Source organism: Salvelinus sp. IW2-2015, unplaced genomic scaffold (assembly GCF_002910315.2).
Source record: "Salvelinus sp. IW2-2015 unplaced genomic scaffold, ASM291031v2 Un_scaffold922, whole genome shotgun sequence".
In the NCBI taxonomy this organism is placed as follows: Eukaryota; Metazoa; Chordata; class Actinopteri; order Salmoniformes; family Salmonidae; genus Salvelinus; species Salvelinus sp. IW2-2015.
Genome location: NW_019942647.1, coordinates 223,344 through 242,235, shown reverse-complemented (window position 1 = coordinate 242,235; position 18,892 = coordinate 223,344).

Here is an 18,892-nt window from a genome sequence, read left to right as displayed (position 1 = left end):
TAACCGAGCCGCTGTCTGAGAGCTGGGGATGGATCCATTATACTCTGTAGTGTAGGAGGAGAAACTGCTGGCAGTGGGAAGCCATTACGGCTCACCCTACACAGCCATGATGTTCTCAGGCCTGAGGCAGGGATAGATGGATATGGCTGTTTTCTCTCTACATAGTGACTTTGACCTCTGACCTAAAGCCTACGTATCCTCACAGAGTCAGCGTAAGACCTATGGCAGCTAAAGTGGGCTAGTGGAATACAGGGAAAGTTACACAATATGGAGAAAATTCAGAAAATATATGATACTGTTTCATACAAACGGTAAAGAAGTAAAAATGATCAGCAGGAGAGAGAAGGGGTACGGAGAGGAGAGAAGGGACGAGAGAGAGAGAAGGGGTCGGGAGAGAGAGAAGGGGTACGGGAGAGAGAGAAGTGGCACGGGAGAGAGAGAGGAGAGGGGTACGGGAGAGAGAGAGAGGAGAGAAGAGAGAGAGAGAGAGAGAGAGGAGAGAGAGAGAGAGAGAGAGAGAGAGAGAGAGAGAGAGAGACGAGAGAAGAGAGAGAGAGGAGAGAAGGGGTACGGGAGAGAGAGAGAAAGGGTAAGGGAGAGAGAGAGAGAGGAGAGAGGTGGCACGGGAGAAGAGAGAGAGAGAAGGGGTAGACAGAGAGAGAGAGAAGGGTACGGGAGAGAGAGAGAGAGAGAGAGAGAGAGAGAGAGAGAGAAGAGAGAGAGAGAGAGGAGAGAGAGAGAGAAGAGAGAGAGAGAGAAGAGAGAGAGGAGAGAAGGGGTACGGGAGAGAGAGAGAAGGGGTATGGGAGAGAGAGAGAGAGAGAAGGGTACAGGAGAGAGAGATGGGTACGGGAGAGAGAGATGGGGTACGGAGAGAGAGAGGGGGTACAGGAGAGAGAGAGAGAAGGGGTACAGGGGAGAGAGGAAGGAAGGGGTACGGGAGAGAGAGAAGGGTACGGGAGAGAGTGAGGACGGGGTACAGGAGAGAGAAGGAGGATAGAGGGGTACAGAGAGAGGAGGATATAGGAGAGGAAGGGGTAGAGAGAGAGAGGGACTGGAAGAGAGAGAGGAGGAAGGGAGGATAGAGAGGGGAGAGGAGGAGAGAGGATGCACGATATATCGGAACATATCGGAATCGGACGATATAGCTAAAAATGCCAACATCGGCACGATGTCTAATTTAACGCCGATGTGCAAAACCGATGTGTACGCTGACGTGCATACCTATAAACGTAGGTAGATGACGTAATGACGCCACGAAAAATACAGCGCTACCACAAACAAAAGCAGAAAAATACTAAGCGCACTCTTCCAACAACTAAACAAGTTCAAGTCCAGCAGTCATTTGAAAGAGTAAGAACATTTCAGKYAGACAACTCAAAGGTGAAACCCATTAKCACCAAGATAAATGGAATTCATTGCCCTTGACAATCAACCCTTCTCTGTTGTGGATGATGTTGGCTTTCGCTGACTGGTTGAGCACCTCGAGCCCCGGTACACACTACCAAGTAGGCAGTTACACAGTATTGTTGAAACGTACATCTATGAGCTCACTGCTATTTGGACCAGCGATACCAGCCCCATGAGCATGCTGAGTCTGACAGCACAATGGGTCGACGAGGATTTGGTACTGAGGAAAGCCGTATTGCATGCTCAAGAATGTGCTGGTTCTCATACTGGTTCTCATACCGCTGCTGCCATTTCAATGGCTTTGAGAACATGTTTGAAACATGAACACATTCCTAGCGCCATTCGAACAACTGACTGGAGAAATTAGCTAATCAACTGTATCAGCAGACGTGATACCCTCTGTCATGGCATTGAAACGCCTGCTCAACAACCCCCCGACAGACCAGGGGGTTAAAACTTACAAAACTACTCGAGGCTGTGAACAAGCAATTCGGTGGCATTGTCTCTGAGCCTCTTTACAGTGTTGCCATCAATCTCGATGCTAGGTACAAGGACCGCTACCTCGATGCAGACAAGAAACAGGGTTTATGTGAAATGTTACATACACAGCTGGACAAGATGGAAACGGACAAAGTGACAGTGCACACCGAGGAAGAGAGGCCACAGACAGACAGAGCTGAAACTTCACTGCTTGACATGTATGATGAAATCCTGGTTGAGAATGAAACGACTGAACAAATGAACACTGAAACAGCACAGCAAGTAAGTGAAAGCAATAGGTTTTGATTATGTTTTACTGGTAATGGGGACATACGTAAATGCCAACAAAATAACTTTTTGGTCGTTGTGTGTATGGTGTGTGTGTATGGTGTGTGTGTGACCTTTATTTAACTAGGAAAGTCAGTTTAAGAACAAATTCTTATTTACAAAGACGGCCAAACCTGGACGACGCTGGGCCAATTGTGCGCCGCACTATGGGACTCCCAATCACGGCCGGATGTGATACAGCCTGGATTCAAACCAGGGACTATAGTGACACCTCTTGCACTGAGATGCAGTGGCTTACCCCGCTGCGTCCATGTGTGTGTGTGTTAACTATTTAACTGTACTAGAATGCTTAAAAGGCCGCAAAGATTTTAAATATTGGTTATTGGTAACGTTTTTTTTTTAGCAAGGAAAATATTGGATATCGGTATCGGCCAAAAATGTCATTTCGGTGCATCCCTAGAGAGAGAAGGGGAACAAAAGGAGTGACAACAAATGAGAAGGTGGCACAGGGGTAAAGAAAAGGGAGGTGGAGAGGTGGAGGTACAAAAACAGTCAAAACAAAAAGGTCAAGGTGAAGGGGGAATAAGACGGAGTGAATACAAACTAAAATGAATCCTCACAGGGAGTAACTAGGAGTCATACACTGCTGACCGTGGTAATGACAGAAAGACAGTCTTAAAGCTGAGCCAGCATGTCAAACAACCACCACTCAATGTCAGAGAGCACTTTACCTGGTGGTGCACACAAACACGTACCCAAATACACCTAACACACACAAACACGTACCCAACACGTACCCAAATACACCTAACACACACAAACACGTACCCAACACGTACCCAAATACACCTAACACACACGAACACTTAAACACACACACTAAAGATAGAACCCATTTCTATGAACCTTTGTTAAGCAGGTTCTAATTAAAGGCAGTGAAGACAGCAGAGACTCTCTGTAGTACTGTGGTCTTCTGAGGAGACAGAGGCAGGGCTGAATAATGTATGAAAATGAAAACCACTATGGATGGGTTTGTTACATCTTATCAGTGACTGCTACATATATCTGCAAGTAGTACATGTTCTGGAAGTCTGCTTGTTTCACCGTTAAAGGCACAACACAGTGATAGATATGTGCTACCAACAATGTAGCACATAACGTAGTATACATAGCATAGTTATTGAAAACTGTGGATAACTGGGATACATAAACGCCATGTGAGGAAGTGTTTGTACAGTTAGAGCAAGGGAAAATAAACTAAACCTGTGAGTGGCAAGTTTATTTAGAGTAGAGGATGAAATATGTATGGTAGTAATATACAGCAGCAGGGACAGACAAGAACAAACTGTCATATCATTTGAGTTCCTGCCCCTGCTGTTGTTTGCTCATAGAGAAACACATACAGAAACACACATGTCAATTTACCCTCAAACACACGGTGAGGGCAAGCTCTGAACTAATAACCTGAGCAAAGACAAATACTCTCTCTTCTACTTCTGCTCTACTTCTCTTTCCCTCTCTCTACTTACCTCTCTCTACATCTATCTCTCTCTATCTCTCGCTACCTCGCTCTACCTTCTCTACCTCTCTCTACTTATCTCTACTTACCTCTTCTCTACCTCTCTCTCTCTCTACCTCTATCTCTCTCTCTACCTCTCTCTACTTCTCTCTACTTCTCTCTCACCTCTCCTCTACTTATCTCTACTTACCTCTCTCTACCTCTCTCTCTCTTCTCTACCTCTCTCTACCTCTATCTCTCTCTCTACCTCTCTTCTACCTTCTCCTTACTTCTCTCTACCTCTCTCTACCTCTCATCTCTCTCTCTACCTCTCTCTACTTCTCTCTACCTCTCTTTCCCTCTCTACCTCTCTTCTACTTCTCTCTACCTCTCTCTACCTCTATCTCTCTCTCTACCTCTCTCTACCTCTCTCTCTCTCTACCTTCTCTCTACTCTCTCTCTCCTCTACCTCTCCTCTTACCTCTCTCTCTCCTCTCTATCCTCTTCTCCTCTCTCTCTACCTCTCTCTACCTCTCTCTACTTCTCTCTACTTCTTACCTCTCTCTACCTCTCTATTCTCTCTCTACCTCTCTCTACCTCTCTTTCCCTCTCTCTACACTCCTCTACCTCTCTCTACCTCTCTCTACTTACCTCTCTCTACCTCTCTCTCTCTCTCTACCTCTCTCTCACTTCTCTCTACCTCTCTCTACCTCTCTCTACCTCTATCTCTCTCTCTTACCTCTCTCTACTTCTCTCTACCTCTCTCTACTTATCTCTACTACCTCTCTCTACCTCTCTCTCTCTCTACTCTCTCTACCTCTATCTCTCTCTCTACCTCTCTCTCACTTCTCTCTACCTCTCTTTCCTCTCTCTACCTCTCTCTACTTATCTCTACTACCTCTATCTCTCTCTTACCTCTCTCTACTTCTCTCTACCCTCTCTTTCCCTCTCTCTACCTCTCTCTACATTTACATTTACATTTAAGTCATTTAGCAGACGCTCTATCCAGAGCGACTTACAAGTTGGTGCATTCACCTTATGATGTCCAGTGGAACAACCACTTTACAATAGTGCATCTAACTCTAAGGGGGGGGGGGTTCGAAGGATTATTTTTATCCTATCCTAGTTATTCCTTAAGAGGTGGGTTTCAGGTGTCTCCGGAAGGTGGTGATTGATTCCGCTGACCTGGCGTCCGTGGGGGAGTTTGTTCCACCATTGGGGTGCCAGAGCAGCGAACAGTTTTGACTGGCTGAGCGGGAGCTGTACTTCCTCAGAGGTAGGGAGGCGAGCAGGCCAGAGGTGGATGAACGCAGTGCCCTTGTTTGGGTGTAGGGCCTGATCTCTCTACCTCTCTCTACTTACCTCTCTCCACCTCTATCAATTCAATTCATTCAATTCAAGGGGCTTTATTGGCATGGGAACATGTTGTTAACATTGCCAAGCAAGTGAGGTAGATAATACACAAAAGTGAATAAACAATACAAATTAACAGTAAACTTACACATACAAGAGTTTCAAAACAAGAAAGACATTACAAATGTCATATTATATATATACAGTGTTGTAACATGTACAAATGTTAAAGTACACAAGTTAAAATAAATAAGCATAAATATGGTTGTTTATTTACAATGGTGTTTGTTCTTCACTGGTTGCCCTTTTCTTGTGGCAACAGGTCACAAATCTTGCTGCTGTGATGGCACACTGTGTGGAATTTCACCCAGTAAGATATGGGAGTTTATCAAAATTGGATTTGTTTTCAAATTCTTTGTGGATCTGTGTAATCTGAGGGAAATATGTCTCTCTAATATGGTCATACATTGGGCAGGAGGTTAGGAAGTGCAGCTCAGTTTCCACCTCATTTTGTGGGCAGTGAGCACATAGCCTGTCTTCTCTTGAGAGCCATATCTGCCTACGGCGGCCTTTCTCAATAGCAAGGCTATGCTCACTGAGTCTGTACATAGTCAAAGCTTTCCTTAAGTTTGGGTCAGTCACAGTGGTCAGGTATTCTGCACTGTGGTACTCTCTGTTTAGGGCCAAATAGCATTCTAGTTTGCTCTGTTTTTTTGTTAATTCTTTCCAATGTGTCAAGTAATTATCTTTTTGTTTTCTCATGATTTGGTTGGGTCTAATTGTGCTGTTGTCCTGGGCTCTGTGGGGTGTGTTTTGTGTTTGTGAACAGAGCCCTAGGCACAGCTTGCTTAGGGACTCTTCTCCAGGTTCATCTCTCTGTAGGTGATGGCTTTGTTATGGAAGGTTTGGGAATCGCTTCCTTTTAGGTTGGTTGTAGAATTTAACGGCTCTTTTCTGGATTTTGATAATTAGTGGGTATCGGCCTAATTCTGCTCTGCATGCATTATTTGTGTTTCTACGTTGTACACGGAGAGATATTTTTGCAGAATTCTGCATGCAGAGTCTCAATTTGGTGTTTTTCCCATTTTGTGAAATCTTGGTTGGTGAGCGGACCCCAGACCTCACAACCATAAAAGGGCAATGGGCTCTATGACTGATTCAAGTATTTTTAGCCAGATCCTAATTGGTATGTTGAAATTTATGTTCCTTTTGATGGCATAGAATGCCCTTCTTGCCTTGTCTCTCAGATCGTTCACAGCTCTGTGGAAGCTACCTGTGGTGCTGATGTTTAGGCCGAGGTATGTATAGTTTTTTGTTGCTGCCTAGGGCAACGGTGTCTAGATGGAATTGTGTTCCTGGCGACTGGACCTTTTTTGGAACACCATTATTTTTGGTCTTACTGAGATTTACTGTCAGGGCCCAGGTCTGACAGAATCTGTGCAGAAGATCTAGGTGCTGTTGTAGCGCCTCCTTGGTTGGTGACAGAAGCACCAGATCATCAGCAAACAGTAGACATTTGACTTCGGATTCTAGTAGGGTGAGACCGGGTGCTGCAGACTGTTCTAATGCTCGCGCCAATTCATTGATATATATTGTTGAAGAGGGTGGGGCTTAACTGCATCCCTGTCTCACCCCACGACCCTGTGAGAAGAAATGTGTGTGTCTTTTCGCTTTTTAACCGCACACTTGTTGTTTGTGTACATGGATTTTATAATGTCGTATGTTTTACCCCCAACACCACTTTCCATCAATTTGTATAGCAGACCCTCATGCCAAATTGAGTCGAAGGCTTTTTTGAAATCAACAAAGCATGAAAGACTTTGCCTTTGTTTTGGTTTGTTTGGTTGTCAATAGGGTGTGTAGGGTGAATACATGGTCTGTTGTACGGTAATTTGGTAAAAAGCCAATTTGACATTGTCTCAGTACATTGTTTTCATTGAGGAAATGTACGAGTCTGCTGTTAATGATAATGCAGAGTATTTTCCCAAGGTTACTGTTGACGCACTATTCCACGGTAGTTATTGGGTCAATTTGTCTCCACTTTTGTGGATTGGGGTGATCAGTCCTTGTTCCAAATATTGGGGAAGATGCCAGAGCTAAGGACGATGTTAAAGAGTTTTAATATAGCCAATTGGAATTTGTTGTCTGTATATTTGATCATTTCATTAAGGATACCATCAACACCACAGGCCTTTTTGGGTTGGAGGGTTTTTATTTTGTCCTGTAACTCATTCAAGGTAATTGGAGAATCCAGTGGGTTCTGGTAGTCTTATATAGTTGATTCTAGGATTTGTATTTGATCATGTATATGTTTTTGCTCTTTATTCTTTGTTATAGGCCAAAAAGATTGGAGAAGTGGTTTACCCATACATCTCCATTTTGGATAGATAATTCTTCGTGTGTTTGTTGTTTTAGTGTTTTCCAATTTTCCCAGAATTGGTTAGAGTCTATGGATTCTTCAATTACATTGAGCTGATTTCTGACGTGCTGTTCCTTCTTTTTCCGTAGTGTATTTCTGTATTGTTTTAGTGATTCACCATAGTGAAGGCGTAGACTCAGGTTTCCGCGGTCTCTATGTTTTTGGTTGGACAGGTTTCTCAATTTATTTCTTAGTTTTTGCATTCTTTATCAAACCATTTGTCATTGTTGTTCATTTTCTTCGGTTTTCTATTTGAGATTTTTAGATTTGATAGAAGCTGAGAGGTCAAAAATACTGTTAAGATTTTTCTACTGCCAAGTTTACACCTTCACTATTGCAGTGGAACGTTTACCCAGAAGTTGTCTAAAGGGATTGAATTTGCTGTTGCCTAATTGTTTTTTGGTAGGTTTCCAAACTGCATTCCTTCCATCTATAGCATTTCTTAATGTTACTCAGTTCCTTTGGCTTTGATGCCTCATGATTGAGTATTGCTCTGTTCAAGTAGACTGTGATTTTGCTGTGGTCTGATAGGGGTGTCAGTGGGCTGACTGTGAACGCTCTGAGAGAACTCTGGGTTGAGGTCAGTGATAAAGTAGTCTACAGTGCTACTGCCAAGAGATGAGCTATAGGTGTACCTACCATAGGAGTCCCCTCGAAGCCTACCATGACTATGTACATACCCAGCGTGCGACAGAGCTGCAGAGTTGTGACCCGTTTTTGTTGGTTATGTTGTCATAGTTGTGCCTAGGTGCATATGGGGGAGGGAATGCTGTCACCTCCAGGTAGGTGTTTGTCCCCCTGTGTGCTGAGGGTGTCAGGTTCCTGTCCAGTTCTGGCATTTAGGTCTATCTCTATCTATCTCTCTCTACCTCTCTCTACCTCTCTCTCTCTACCTCTCTTTCTCTCCTCTCTACCTCTCTCTACCTCTCTCTACTTCTCTCTACCTCTCTCTACTTCTCTCTACCTCTCTCTCTCTACCTCTCTTTCTCTCTCTCTACCTCTCTCTACCTCTCTCTCACTCTCTCTACCTCTCTCTACTTCTCTCTACCTCTCTCTACTTCTCTCTCTCTTTCTCTCTACCTTCTCCTACCTCTCTCTACCTCTCTCTACCTTTCTCTACTTCTCTTTCCCTCTCTACCTCTCTCTACCTCCGCTCTACCTCTCTCTACCTCTCTCTACCTCTCTCTACTTTCTCTTTCCTCTCTCTCTCTCTCTCTCCTTACCTTCTCTCTACTTCTCTTTCCCTCTTCTCTCTCTCCACCCCTCTCTCTACCTTTCTCTACTTCTCTTTCCCTCTCTCTCACTCTCTCTACCTCTCTGTACCTCTCTCTACCTCTCTCTACCTCTCTCTACTTCTCTTTCCCTCTCACTCTCTTCCTCTCTCTCCCTTTCTTTGATGGTATATTCTGGCGGGAAAACTCTCGCTTGGTCTGACAGGACATTAGTGTAAATTAGCACCTCATTATACCTGATGAGCCCTGCTGCAGCTCAGCTAATGACCCCTGAAACAAGGGTGTGTTGGATTGTTGACTGTGTGGGAAATTGTGTGTTTCTGATGAAAACATAAATAAACATAAATAAATACTGTTAATTTTAAAGATTTCTGTGTGTGTTTGTGTGTGCCACATTCTGACCCTCTGTTAGTGTTTCAATGTTACATAAGAAGGGATGCAATGTGAATATTCTAACACAGACTTCCATCGCCAGCTGAGAGCCCAGACACTCACACACTATCTTTATCTCTCTCGCTCACACACACACAAACCCCGCAGACACACTCACTCTCCATCGTTGTCATTCGCCCTCTCCTCCACTATTCTCTCTCTTATCATGCAGTCAGCCAGGCGTGAGACGGCACCGCTTTGGGTGTCAGAGGCTCCCTGCCAGCCTGCTGTAGCGTTAACACACGTCCAGACACAGCATGCGCTGCACTGCTGCCTGCCCTCTCATACAGCTGGTACATCCACATAGACCCAACACATCCTACTACAGCAACCCAGACATCCCAGCCAGAGCTAACAGTATCCCCACTGTTAACAGCATCACTAAACACTAACAGCAGACAGGCACACACGTCCACAGCACCAACAGGAAAGCATTAGGCCGTCATTGTAAATAACAAGGTGTTCTTAACTGACTTTCCTAGTTAAATAAAGGTTAAAAATATATATAATAATAATAGTAATTAGGTCTGAGCACCGCTAGCATTAGCATCAGTAGCATGACCAGAAACACCAGTGTCTCCAGTAGGCTAACCTAGACATGGCCGCTAGCCCAACGGTACTGCCTGTGGGTATTTTGGGACGTGTTTGGATCCAGGTCCATGGATCTCACAGCCACACAGCCTTGAATAATGGATGGGAGGGGAAACGATGCCACGACTCACAGACCAAGGATGAGTGTGAATGCTAAACAGAGGATCTACAGTACTGAGGGACAACAACCTGGACCTGGGGGGGGCATTCATCTTTTTGAATATGTTTGCCTGTATAGCGTGCATATATGTAAACTTAAGGCTGTTGCAACCCCAGTTGCATTCATGTATTGATTTCTGACAGCTCTCAACAGTTTTAATGAACAGAATGTGCAGTTGTAATACTAATAATTTGAATAACTTATGCAGCATACTATCTTACAAGGTGGGATACCATACATACTAAAGAATTCATAAAGTCTCTCTCTCTGTTGCCTCTTAGGTACACAGACTGTGGAGTATGACAGTAAGAAAGTAACTAGAAGGTAATTAACATCACGTTTGTCAGAAACCCTATTGGAAGCAGAATAAAAGCCTATGGGCTTGTGTCCCTCACCAGAGTGGTCTTTACAAGAGAGGACCTCTAAGAAACATCAGTGAATTGATCAGAGTAGGCATTACATCTCACACTCACACTACCAATTCAATGCAGTGCCACCGCCGCCCAAACTATTTTTCTCCCGACTGAAACACGAGTAGCAGTGCCCTTACAGCACCATTTAATGGATGGATTTCCTGGTATTATTTAGTCCAGGTGTCCCAATGACGATAGGCTTTGAGCTGGTATTGAGTCAGTCAGATGTCTGGGGGGCTCTGTCTGGATACAAACCCCAGGGGAGAGAGAGAGGGAGGAACAGAGATCGAGAGAGAGAGAAAGATATATATATATATATATATATACACACAGCTCTGGAAGAAATTAAGAGACCACTGCAAAATTATCAGTTTCTCTGGTTTTACTATTTATAGGTATGTGTTTGGGTAAAACAAAATGTTTGTTTTATTCTATAAACTACAGACAACATTTCTCCCAAATTCCAAATAAAAATATTGTCATTTAGAGCATTTATTTGCAGAAAATGACAACTGGTCAAAATAACAAAAAAGATGCCTTTTTTTATTTTTTATTTCACCTTTATTTAACCAGGTCGGCCAGTTGAGAACACCTTTATTTAACCAGGTCGGCCAGTTGAGAACACCTTTATTTAACCAGGTAGGCCAGTTGAGAACACCTTTATTNATTTAACCAGGTCGGCCAGTTGAGAACACCTTTATTTAACCAGGTAGGCCAGTTGAGAACACCTTTATTTAACCAGGTAGGCCAGTTGAGAACACCTTTATTTAACCAGGTCGGCCAGTTGAGAACACCTTTATTTAACCAGGTAGGCCAGTTGAGAACACCTTTATTTAACCAGGTAGGCCAGTTGAGAACAAGTTCTCATTTACAACTGCGACCTGGCCAAGATTAAGCAAATCAGTGCGACACAAACAACAACACAGAGTTACACATGGGATAAACAAAAGTACAGTCAATAAAACAATAAAAAAATCTATATAGAGTATGTGCAAATGAAGTAAGGAGGTAAGGCAATAAATAGACCATAGTAGCGAAGTAATTACAATTTAGCAAATTAACACTGGAATGATATATGTGCAAGTAGAAATACTGGTGTGCAAAAGAGCAAAAAAAAAGTAAATGAAAACAATATGGGGATGAGGTAGGTAGTTGGATGGGCTATGTACAGATGGGTTGTGTACACCTGCACCGATCGGTAAGCTGCGCAGATTGCTGATGCTTAAAGTTAGTGAGGGAGATATAAGTCTCCAACTTCAGCAATTTCTGCAATTCGTTCCAGTCATTGGCAGCAGAGAACTGGAAGGAAAGGCTGCCAAAGGGGATGTTGGCTTTGGGGATGACCAGTGAGATATACCTGCTGGAGCGTGTGCTACGGGTGGGTATTGCTATGGTGACCAGTGAGCTGAGATAAGGCGGAGCTTTACCTAGCAAAGACTTATAGATGACCTGGAGCCAGTGGGTTTGGCGACGAATATGTAGCGAGGGCCAGCCGATAAGAGCATACAGGTCGCAGTGGTGGGTGGTATATGGGGCTTTGGTGACAAAACGGATGGCACTGTGATAGACTGCATCCTATTTGCTGAGTAGAGGCTATTTTGTAAATGACATCGCCGAAGTCCAGGATCGGTAGGATAGTCAGTTTTACGAGGGTATGTTTGGCAGCATGAGTGAATGAGGCTTTGTTGCGAAATAGGAATCCAATTCTAGATTTAATTTTGGATTGGAGATGCTTAATATGAGTCTTGAAGGAGAGTTTACAGTCTAGCCAGAGACCTAGCTATTTGTAGTTGTACACATATTCTAAGTCAGAACCGTCCAGAGTAGTGATGCTAGTCGGGTGGGCGGGTGCGGGCAGCGATCGGTTGAAGGGCATGCATTTAGTTTTACTAGCATTTAAGAGCAGTTGGAGGCCACGGAAGGAGAGTTGTAATTGCATTGAAGCTCGTTTGGAGGTTTGTTAACACAGTGTCCAAAGAAGGGCCAGATGTATACAGAATGGTGTCGTCTGCGTAGAGCTGGATCAAGGAGTCACCCGCAGCAAGAGCAACATCGTTGATGTATACAGAAAAGAGTCGGCCTGAGAATTGAACCCTGTGGCACCCCCATTGACACTGCCTGAGGTCCGGACAACAGGCCCTCCGATTTGACACACTGAACTCTATCTGAGAAGTAGTTGGTGAACCAGGCGAGGCAGTCATTTGAGAAACCAAGGCTGTTGAGTCTGCTGATAAGAATATGGTGATTGACAGAGTCAAAAGCCTTGGCCAGGTCGATGAAGACGGCTGCACAGTACTGTCTTTTATCGATGGCAGTTATGATATCGTTTAGTACCTTGAGCGTGGCTGAGGTGCACCCGTGACCAGCTCGGAAACCGGACTGCACAGTGGAGAAGGTACGGTGGGATTCGAAATGGTCAGTGATCTGTTTGTTAACTTTGTTTTCGAAGACTTTAGAAAGGCAGGGCAGGATGGATATAGGTCTCTAATAGTTTGTGTCTAGAGTGTCACCCCCTTTGAAGAGGGGGATGACCGCGGCAGCTTTCTGATCTTTGGGAATCTTGGACGATACGAAAGAGAGGTTGAACAGACTAGTAATAGGGGTTGCAACAATGGAAGCGGATAATTTTAGAGAGTGTCCAGATTGTCTAGCCCAGCTGATTTGTACGGGTCCAGGTTTTGCAGCTCTTTCAGAACATCAGCTATCTGGATTTGGGTGAAAGAGAAGCTGGGGAGGCTTGGGCAAGTAGCTGCGAGGGGTGCGGAGCTGTTGGCCGGGGTTGGGGTAGCCAGGAGGTAAGCATGGCCAGCCGTAGAGAAATGCTTATTGAAATTCTCGATTATCGTGGATTTATCGGTGATGCCAAGAAAATAAGTTCATATAAATTTTTTAACAACACAATACTAATGTTTTAAATTAGGAAGAGTTCAGAAATCAATATTTGGTCAAATAACCCTGATTTTCAACATACACACACACATATATTTATATACACACACACACACACATACGTATATACACATACACACATACATACATACATACAGTACCAATCAAAGGTTTGGGCACACCTACTCATGCAAGGGTTTATCTTAATTTGTACTATTTTCTACATTGTAGAATAATAGTGAAGATATCACAACTATGAAATAACACGGAATCATGTAGTAACCAAAAAAAAGAGTTAAACAAATCAAAATATATTTCATATGTTAGATTCTTCAAAGGAGCCACCCTTTGCCTTGATGACAGCTTTGCACACTCTTCGCATTCTCTCAACCAGCTAAATGAGGAATGCTTTTCCAACAGTCTTGAAGGAGTTCCCACATATGTTGAGCACTTGTTGGCTGCTTTTCCTTCACTCTACCTAGTGGTTAGAGCATTGGGCCAGTAACCGAAAGGTTGCTAGATCGAATCCCCGAGCTGACATGGTAAAAATCTGTCGTTCAGCCCCTGAAAAAGGCAGTTAACCCACTGTTCCTAGGCCGTCATTGTAAATAAGAATTTGTTCTTAACTGACTTGCCTAGTTAAATAAATGTACAAAATAAAAAATAAACTCTGTTGTCCAACTCATTGCAAACCATCTCAATTGGGTTGAGGTCGGGTAATTGTGGAGGCCAGGTCATCTGATGCAGCACTCCATCACTCTCCTTGGTCAAATAGCCCTTACACAGCCCATTGAAAAACAAATTTTAGTCCGACTAAAAGCAAACCAGATTGGATGGCGTATCGCTGCAGAATGCTGTGGTAGCCATGCTGCTTTAAGTGTGCCTTGAATTCTAAATAAATCACTGACAGTGTCACAAGCAACAACAAAAAAACACACCATCACACCTCCTCCTCCATGCTTCACGGTGGGAACCACACATTTCCACAGGTCTAATGTCCATTGCTCACGTTTCTTGGCCCAAGCAAGTCTCTTCTTCTTATTGGTGTCCTTTAGTAGTGATGTCTTTGCAGCAATTTGACCATGAAGGCCTGATTAACAGTCTCCTCTGAACAGTTGATGTTGAGATGTGTCTGTTACTTGAACTGTGTGAAGCATGTATTTGAGGTGCAGTTAACTCTAATGAACTTATCCTCTGCAGCAGAGGTAACTCTGGGTCTTCCTTTCCTGTGGCGGTCCTCATGAAAGCCAGTTTCATCATAGCYCTTGATYGTTTTGYAGCTGCACTTACCCTTCAAATGTAGATCAATATCAGKTAATCTAACACTTTKAATACATGGTGAATTTTAGYTTTGAGGACTCATCTTCCCCAAAGTACAAAATATATTATAAATGATTGACTTTCTTGACCACCAATCACCCGCTGTAACAGATTAGTTGAAAAACCAGTCACTGAATAAAGCGTTTAGCTACAAAGTCAATATGGGTGTTTACCAGAATGGTGTGACTTAGATGTGGTCCTGTTGGGAGACTATAGTGTTTACAGTGAGCTGGGYCGGCCTCAGCCCACTGAACTCCAGTTAACAGCAGGTTAAAGCAGCTAAAGCCCCTAACCAAGGAGAACAGGCCCACAAGGCCCAGAGCATGCAGCAGCCCAGGTGAGGACCAGCAGCAAGATCAAAAGAGTGGCTGGCTGCCATACAGAGATTAAAGAGAGAGTAGGTGTCGTAGTGTCTGTGTGTTTGTAGTGTGCATGTGTTTATGTCAGTCGGCATGTATGTGTACATGTGCGTGTGTATCCGTGTGTGTATGTATGTGGTCAGATGAAAGTTGGCAGGGTAACAAAGGGAAAGAGAAGGCCATGATAGAAAAGGGGGAAGTGGGAGAGACAGAAAAAGAGGGAGATAGAGGWGAGGTGAAAGATAAGGCATCAGTAGCTACTGCACACAGGAAGGAAATGTTACGCATCCAATATGCTAATAAAGAAGAAGACATCTACATGTTATGATATAGAGGCAGCACTGTTTACAGTTTAGCATCCATCTGGCTATATGTATCACATTAGTGGAAACCAAGACTGTTCTCAGGGRAGGTCTGCCGGTTTTGACTTGCAGAAYTCKCTTTTCGTAGCAGGTTAGGAGATCTTATGCAGCAGGTTAGGATAATTAARGTGGCAGGTTAGGAGAGTTWGGTTAAGGWTAGGAAAGGGGTTATCAAAAATTGMCCACYACYCATATRTAGCTACAACRAGGCATGCCCTGAGAACAGTCTTGGTTTCCACTAATGGGATGCACTAATGCAATGCTGCATCCATCTGTGTCTATATAGGAAGAGTGAGGATCATCAKCCAAAGCTGTGAGGTAGTACTAGCACCCTAGGTCATAGAGGCTGGAAGGGACAAATTGACAAATTGACTAAACTGCTTACGTGGGAAACAGATGCAGCCCTGAGTACTGGATTACTGATTTTTTTAAATAAGTCATTTTTCGAACAAGGGCATCACTGAGATAAAAATGTGCGCATTTACATATATGCCAACAGTGAACAACAATGCCAAATGTATCATAACCGTTCGTTATCTGTAACGGTTATGATACATTTGGCATAAATGTATATATATATATATTCAGTTAATAAAAAAACAAGTGCAATTTAAGATTAATTTATTGAACCTGTAATATCAACTGGTTATATTATAAATTGGAACCTAATCTTCAAAAAGGAAGTAACCTTAGCAGTGTGGCACTTCTTGTAGAAGGCTATGGCTGTGTAATGTCATAGCCTTCTTTTGTTCATTTAGCAGACAAGAAGCTCTTATTTCCAGAGCCCTTATCACAATCTAGATAACTATTCTATAGTAAAAAACATGATGTAATATAACAGAATAAAAAAGAACAGAATAGTGCGAAGTGATTTACATCTCGTGTCTGAACAGTTATTCTCAGAGTGACCATTTGAAACGGGCCTCAATTTAGCAAGTTGAAAGAGACATTTTTCATGGTTACAAACCAAAATCTGTCTTCTTTCGATATACAGACATTCTATTTAGTTTATTATGCCAGTTCCTTGGAATTTTCTAAAATTAACAACAATTCTACACTGAACACTGCATAGGGATGAGTTATGGCCAGGGCATCTGTTTGGTGACTAGGTTTAAAGATTCTGATGAAAATATGCTCTTTGTCTTTATCAAACTAATGTTTTTGCATGTTTTCAGTGTGGAACCTGTCTATTTTTAGGGGAGGTAATAGTCTAGACCAGGTATTCCCAAACTGGGGTACGCGCAATGCCGTCTGGGGTAAGCCAAATAAAAATATGATTCACATTTGTATTTTTTTAAATAATATATTATTTTTTAAATAATATAATTTTTGATTGATTTTTGTAAAAAAAAAAAAATCCTTCACATTTTCAGACAGTCCATTTATATTTTCCAACGGGGCTTTACATTTGGGTGAGGTTTTTTTCTCGCCTAAGTAGCCTCGTTTCACTGCTAAAAGCTTTTTTGTGTGCAAATTAACTCAAGCTTACGGACAATGTCAAATGTGATATATAGCGAAGCACCTGAGTGAGTTGGGTGAGCAATTACGCAGGTACTTTCCCAAAACCACTGGATTCGTTATCACTTTCATGCCCTGCCTCCAGTCCACTTACCGATATCTGAACAAGAGAGCCTCGTCGAAATTGCAACAAGCGGTTCTGTAAAAATTGAATTTAATCAGAAGCCACTACCAGATTTCTAGATTGGGCTGTGCTCATAGTATCCTGCCTTGGCAAATCGTGGTGTTAATTGGCTCCTGTTGCTGTAAGCATGAATGTGTTTTACTATACTTGTGGGGACCAGAAGTCCCCACAATAATAGTAAATGGGGTTAAGGTTAGGGTAAGGGAATATAGGATTGTGAATGGAACTGAATTGTGTGTCCCCACAGAGTTACTTATACAAGACTGTGTGTCTCTGTGTGTGTGTGCATGCATGCATGTGAGTGTGCTAGTTTGCATATCACTAACACATACTGTATAATTGTGTGTGCTCTGAGTGACTGATCACAGCTCGGGATGGACATGAGTACTCGAACTGTCTTCAAAACTCCATCTTTAACCAGAGATCAATGTTTTTTCAAATACTGTAAAACTATTTGGTCAAAATGTTGTCTTGAAYARAACGTTAATAAGCTTTGACTCCAGTGTTCCATTTGTGCATTTGCGGGACACAACAGAAAATAAACCCACCTTGTCTCACTCACTCAATTGCGTTCCGACCGCTCCATCTACACAAGCGTGCTGTGTGCACCTACATATAAATGCCTATAAAACTAGAAACACGTATCTAACTGATGGGATACTACAWTCCTTGACAAAACGACGACAGTTTTAGCACAAATTCAAAATAGACTGGTTGATTGATGTAGAGAAATAAATGTGTGTTCCAACAATGAGCTGCAGTTGTGGAATAATTGGGATATTTTCTGTGTAAGCTACTTTGCAGGTTTCATTAGTAACCACATCCACAAAGTCATAATGGGCTATATCGTAAAAATGCATGAAAACAAAAATGTACTTTTTGGTCTTAATTTAAGGTTAGCAGTGGTTGAGGTTAGGGTTATTTTGATCTGATTATAAGAAGAGAAGTTGCAGAAACAGGCACGGTTTATGACTTTGTGGCTGTGGAAACTAATGTTAGTGACGATCCTACATAGCGAACTGCTAGTGCCATTTAGAATTGGTTAGTCTTGGCCAGTGGTTCCCAAACTTTAAATAGTCCCGCACCCCTTCAAACATTACACCTCCAGCTGCGTACCCCCTCTAGCACCAGGGTCAGCACACTCTCAAATGTTGTTTTTTGCCATCATTGTAACCCTGCCTCACACACACACTATACGATACATTTATTAAACATAAGAATGAGTTTGAGATGTTGTCACAACCCTGCTCGTGGGAAGTGACAAAGAGCTCTTATAGGACCAGGGCACAAATAATAATAATATTAAAAAATGTTGCTCTTTATTTAACCATCTTACATATAAAACCTTATGTGTTCATTGAAAATTGTGAATACCTCACCACAGGTTAATGGGAAGGGTGTGCTTGAAAGGATGCACATAACTCTGCAATGTTGGGTTGTATTGGAGAGAGTCTCAGTCTTAAATCATTTTCCACACAGTCTGTGCCTGTATTTAGTTTTCATGCTAGTGAGGGCCAAGAATCCACTCTCACAAAGGTACGCGGTTGCAAAGTGCATCAGTGTCTTAAATTTGAATTAATACAAAAGCACACATTCATGTATTATGTGATACAGTACAGAAATACACAGAAACACATAGAAACACACAGAAACACACACTCTGTCCCCTCCTTCTGTGTCCATGATGAAGCATGTCTCCAGGTAGGCTGCTGAGGTAATGGACCATATTCATCTTCTCTCCATCTCTCCCTGCTGGCTTTACCACCTAGTCCTGCTCTCTTTCTCTCTCCCTGCTGGCTTTACCACCTAGTCCAGCTCTCTCTCTCTCTTCCTGCTGGCTTTACCACCTAGTCAGCTCTCTCTCTCTTCCTGCTGGCTTTACCACCTAGTCCAGCTCTCTCTCTCTCTTCCTGCGGCTTTACCACTAGTTCCAGCTCTCTCTCTCTCTCCCTGCTGGCTTTACCACCTAGTCAGCTCTCTCTCTCTCCTGCTGGCTTTACCACTAGTCCAGCTCTCTCTCTCTCTCATGCTGCTTTACCACCTA